The sequence below is a fragment of the Zingiber officinale genome, chromosome 4A (genome assembly GCF_018446385.1).
Source record: "Zingiber officinale cultivar Zhangliang chromosome 4A, Zo_v1.1, whole genome shotgun sequence".
NCBI classification, from domain to species: domain Eukaryota; kingdom Viridiplantae; phylum Streptophyta; class Magnoliopsida; order Zingiberales; family Zingiberaceae; genus Zingiber; species Zingiber officinale.
The window spans coordinates 108,237,358-108,243,415 of NC_055992.1; the positions used below are offsets into that span (position 1 = coordinate 108,237,358).

General features: G+C 37.4%; 1 non-coding gene across 1 annotated transcript; it reads right to left on the minus strand.

Moving 5' to 3' along the window:
• Window positions 1-550: 550 nt before the first annotated feature.
• Window positions 551-660, minus strand: LOC121973918. Its single transcript, XR_006109823.1, has one exon. It is a non-coding gene; the product is annotated as a small nucleolar RNA R71 (small nucleolar RNA).
• Window positions 661-6,058: the final 5,398 nt, after the last annotated feature.

The following is a 6,058-nucleotide window of genomic DNA, read 5'->3' on the forward strand; positions in this document are numbered from 1 at the left end:
ACGTTTTTATTAAAAAGCGTTGTCTATTGGGTGTTGTTGAATGCAAAAATTCTTGTAGTGAATTCTTTAACTCTCATATTCTTTATTCTTTATTCTTTATCTTTCATGGCTGTATTTTCCTTATTTTTAATTCTACATTTCTATGTTTTCTCATAATTTTTTTAGATACCATGAGCACTAACATGTTAAGCAGACCCTTAAGAGAATTCTCTGCACCCATTTCTATAAGATTTTTATCTCTGATTGTGCAACCTCATATTGAGGCAAAAAGTTTCCAATTAGACCTAAGAATAATTACTATGATACAGGATCACAAATTTAGAGGAGAAGTATAGGAAAGCCCATATCCACACATTGAGACATTCTTCGAACTTTGTGATATGATGAACTATGAGGATGTCTCAGCGGATGTCATTCAGTTGATGGCATTTCCTTTCAGTATCAAGGATAAGGTGAAGATTTGGTTTTATTCTCTCCATCCTTAAAGCATCACAAATTGGAACAATTGGAGCAACAATTTCTAAATCATTTTTTCCCTCCAAACAGAACAATACATATGAGGAAGTAAATTACAAGTTTTGCTCAGGCAGATGGAGAATCGCTATTTGAAGCATGGCAGAGATTCAAAAGTTTATTAAGGTAGTGCCCTCATCATGGTATAGAAAGTTAGCTACAATTGCACATATTCTACATGAGGATTTCTTTCTCAGATAAATCTTTATTGGATTTATCAGCTGGAGGCTCTTTTATAAACAAAAGTGTGGATAAAGCATATACATTAATTGACCAAGTGACACTGAACCTCCAAGAATGGTCAGATAAAAGTTGGATGGATTCTCCATTAATAATTCTGGAAGTGCAAGCCATGAAGGTAAAAGAGTCTGTCAAACAAAATGCAATTCAACTATTCAAGAATTTTGAAAATCGCAAGTCATAGAATGAGAGGTTCAAACAGTTGGAGGTAAAGATTGATAGTATAGTTTCAAAATGGTTCAAATATGATCCCCTCATACCCAGACAAGGTCTAGTGAACAGTGTAATGATATTAAGTTGAGAAGTGGCAAGTATCATGAAAAACTTCTGGAAAAGGACTTGTACAAAATTGAGGAGAAGATCACAAAACCTCAGTTACATTATTCTAGAAAGTGCCTAAAGGCCACAAGTACCTTTCCCTCAATGATTGATCACATCATCACTAAACAAACAAGTTGAACCTCTGCCATAAGCTCAAAGGGAATTTGGAGAAAAGATTGATCATTCCATCCCAGGACCCCCATTAAGAATTCTTTTTCCACAAAGGCTAGTGGGGGCCAATAAAAATAAAAACTTTGGCAACTTCTGTGATACTAATAGGGTTGAGTGTAGATTTCTTGATGTATATAAAGATGAGGACTCTTCAGATGAGGAGTGTAATGTTAATGCAGTAGTCAACAAGTTTTCAAATCTATCTCCAGGGTTTACGGGGAATTATAGTGGAATTGAATGTTCATATGATGAATGTGATGAGGTAGATCACCTTAAGATTGCAAGTGAAGTTATTGATTCTGATGTAGTTGATCTCCTATTGAAGTTATTGATGTTGGAATGTTCTTCACAATATGTGATGATGCTAATGATATGAAAGAAAGTGTAGGGAGTTGTGTTGTTGAAACATCATCTCAAGATTCACCTCCTTTGTCCACACAACCCTTTGAGACTATGAGAGTTGCAATAATTGAGCAAGTCGTGGATCGATGTGTAGGGACTTATGCAGAGATTGTCGAGTCTCAAGAATCACCACCTGTTGTCGCACTACCACCTGAGCTAGAGCTAGGACCATCATCTAATTCAGAAGAAGTCACATCCACATGTTTAGAAGTTTCAGGTATCTCTCAACAAAGTAAGGTTAGTATTTCTTGTGATCTTTTGGAAAATTGTATAGAGGTACCTATAATTAACTTTGTTAGACGTGATTCAGTTTTTATTACTTATTTAGCTTATCTGGATATGGTTCTAGTTCTATTTTATGTAACATGTTTGTAGGAGATTTGTTTTTCTTTTGGGTGTGTAGTTTTCACTTGGGCTAAAAATTAGAAGCTCATTCTGAACCGTCTTCGACCATTTGAAAGAACTTTTAAGAATACGACGATGGAGAGAGAGTTACTTCACATTGTAGCTCTTATGTTGAATGCTCTCTCCATAACAAGAGCCCTTGGTAAGAGGGTCTTGAAATATCTTATCATTCCAAGATTGCGATTTCGATGAACCTAATGAGGTGGTCGAGCTTAAGACCTAAAACAAACGCTTCTTGGAAGGCAACCCAAGTTTTTTTCTTGTTATTATTTCAGTTTATTTTCTTTTCTCTTTTCTTAACCCAATCCCTTTACTTAGTTTTTTTTGTCTCTTCTTTTTCAGGATACATTGTTTGGGAGGCTTGAGGATAATAGAGTAATTTCAGAACTTGATTGACCCATTAACTCAATTAGTCTCACTTAGTAACTTCTTTATCCTTAACTCTCCTTTATTTTGACTTTGTTTTTATTGGGACAATGAAAATTTTAAATCTGGGGGAATGCATGCTTAGCTGCATATATGTTGGGTTATAGTTTAGATTTTGATAATAAAATTTATATTTTGTTCTAGTTTAAATTTATAGCCGTTTGATTTTGAAATTTGCTTTCTTAGTTAGATTATGGCTTGAGTTACACTATCCACACTATTACTGCTGATTTGTCTGAGAGTAAACTTCTAGCATGATCATTATCTAGAGGTCATGAGTTACACTTTCAGTGCTATTATATTTAGTGATATATTTTCTATCTATAATGGAACAAAATAAGCATAATATTTGTTTGATAACAAAATTTTTTGCACGTTTATTATTTAGATTCATGTTGTTAGGGCACTAGTGCTAGTATATTTGGAGATATACTTTTCTCTATCATCAATATCAAGATGTTGTTGGAACCCCAAGGTGTTTTGATGTGATCAAACAAGCTAAGTTAGGTCCTGCATTGTCTAACCCTTGTGTCTAAGTGTGCAGGAGCTTAGGAACACAGGAAGTCGAGCGGAAGACGCAGCTAGCGAGAAGGACGGCACGGGAGAGAGCCGACGGGCTCGGTGCGTCCGAGGGACGAGGTGACCGCGGAAGAGTACACCGGTGGATGAGAAGAATGTGCGCGGCGTTCGAGGGACAAGAAATCGTGAAGGAAGGCTGCTCGAGGAGAAAGACGGAACTTGGGTTCGAGTGAGCCCTATTCAGGATGGCCGAGATCACCCAAGCTAGCGAAGCTGGAGCGAAAGACCCGGACCGAGACGAGCTGAACCGGAGCAGAGGTCCCGGACCGAGAAAAGTCAACTCTGTTGACTTTCTTGATCCGGGCGCTCGGAACCACTCCGGGTGCCTGGACCCGGATTTTGACCAGGATCACGTCAAATGCGATTTGATCGTTGAGGGATAAAATTTTATCCCCCCGGAACCCCTTCGGGGCGCCCCGACTAGTGCTATAAATATAGCACTTATCTGCACAGTTAAATCAACTCACTTGTAATCAGTTTTCTCTGTGCTTTCATTTCTGTTCTTTTTATTTATGTTGTCAACGCTGTAAAGAGGCTACTCCGCCCGAAGAAGATTATCAGATAGTGCGCTTACTTTCCTTGGATTAGTAATCCCCTGATTGCAAACCAAGTAAATTTCTTGTGTCTAATCTTTTCATTTAGTCTCTTCTTTTTATTATTACAAGTGTTTGTTAATTAGTTAAATATCCGAGAAAGGTTTTTGATTTAATTTTTTTTAGGGCAATTCACCCCTCCCCTCTTGCCGGCCTCTAAAGGGACCAACAGATGTGAGCATTGTTTTTTATTGAAAGGATTTGATTCTAGTCTAGCTTGAGGATCTCTATACACCTTACCTTATTTTGATAGTTGAAAGTTCTAAATATAGTCATGATTCATTAGACTTGATGAGTACTTGAATGCCCATGGTGATTTCTTAACTACATCTTGGTCACTAAATTGATGCTCGAATAATTAAAGCTCATTTGAAAAAATGGAAATCCCACTAGTTGAATCGTTACAAATGTGCAATTGAAGAAAAAAAACATATATTGAGAAAAAAAGGCATATGAAATAAGGGATTGAAAAATTTATTGTCATGAGTGGAAACTAGATGTTTGCCCCTTTGAGACCGAGTTAGATTACTAGAAAAATGAACACTAGATTTCTCTTATTATCGATCACACTCTTTAGACCTTGGGTAGATCTAAGATAGATGAACCAAGCAGTGGTTATTGCTTGGAATAAGAGGAAAAGATGATTCAATGATGACTTGACTAAGATTAGGAATTGAAATTTGAGAAATTTAGGTCACTATTTACACTGAGCACGAAGAACTCATTCTTAGGCTAGTTAAATCTATTCACGATCATGTTCACTATTAAAATTATTTGATAGAGTTAAATTGATTTGCTAGGGATTATGATGCACTTATTCCTACATATGTTTCTAGACTATAAAATTTTGTTTGATAATAATCGAATTCTTACTTGTAGATCATTTTTGATTATGCTCATCAGTTTCACTAGTTTGGTAGAACTGACTAGAATCACTAGGGATACTGATTATTAGCTCATGAATCTAGATTGTAGTGTTTGCTTGAGAACAAGCAAAGGTTTAAGTCTAGGGGTGTGACGTGTGTAGATTATATATATTATTTATATAGTGTATCACACATCTTTCTGTATTTGTTTGGCTATAATCTATACTTTTGCACCTTGTTCTATCATATTTTAGCATAATTACTATTTTGTATCCAGATATTTGCTCGGTGTTTGTTTTCACTTTCAGGAGCAAGTTGGAGTGGAAAGGGACTCTAAAGATGCAAATGAAGATCATTTGACAAAGACCATGACCTAGCCTTGCCAACCTCGTGGAGTGAAGTGTATGCAACAACCATTCCAGAGACAAATTGGGCTTGACTATGCCTTGAGGCATGGCCAAGGAAGCAGCAAGGAGTAGGCCGTGCCAAATGGCATGACTAAAGGAAGAAACCAGAGCAGAACTGGCTCTGGCCATGTCAAATGGCAACCTCGCTCCGATACCAATTGATGGATCGAGATGAAGTGATAGAGGAGGAGGGGTGAATATTGCTCGTTAAAACTTTTCTTTTATATCGCAAAAATAATAAGAGTGAAGCAGCGGAAAATAAGATAGCAAGGGAAAGACAGGTGACTCAGGTGGTTACTTGGTTCGGAGTCTACGTCGACTCCTACTCCAAGACCCGCGATCCTTGATCGCACCCTTGGGCAATCCACTATAATTCTTTTTTCCAAAATTTTTGGAAAGAAGCAATGCATACAAATGCAAAGTATAAGATAGTAACAACCTACTATCTTATTTGAAATTAAGTACAATGCAAGCCAAATGAAAGTATACCGAAAAGAATTGCGATGAGGATAGTCGGCACTTAGTCGGAGCAGTAGCTTACTTAAAGATGAGTAGTAGAGCAACACGAGCGAGAGCTTTAGCACAGAGTAAATTAGATTTCGATTATCTGCCTCAGATCTCGAGCTGCCCTTATATAAGCCTTGATTGGTCAACCGATAAACTGTTCGGTCGACTAATTAGTTCGGTCGACTGATCCTCCTATTGGTCGACTGAATCCCTTGCTTTCTTTCTTCACTGAGATCTAATCTTCACGCATTTATGAACTTTAATTGTTCGGTTGATCGATCTCTAGGTTCGGTCGACCGGTCTCTAGGTTCGGTCGACCGATCTATGCAGTTTCCTTTTTTGCCAAGATTCACCCTTAGTTCTCAATTAATGCTTTTATATATTGTTCAGTCGACTGATCCCTGGGTTCGGTCAACCTATCAGCCTGGCTTCCATATTTGCTTCTGCGCGAACTCATCTCTACCATATCATCCAGGTTCGATCGACTGATCCATGGGTTTTGTCGACCAATTAGATCGGTTCCTACAAAATAGAGTTAAGCAAATGTTCTTATAAAATAAAATTAGCACAGTGATAATATATGATGCATGAGTAGTAATTAACAGTGAAACTGTCTTGATCTCAACTT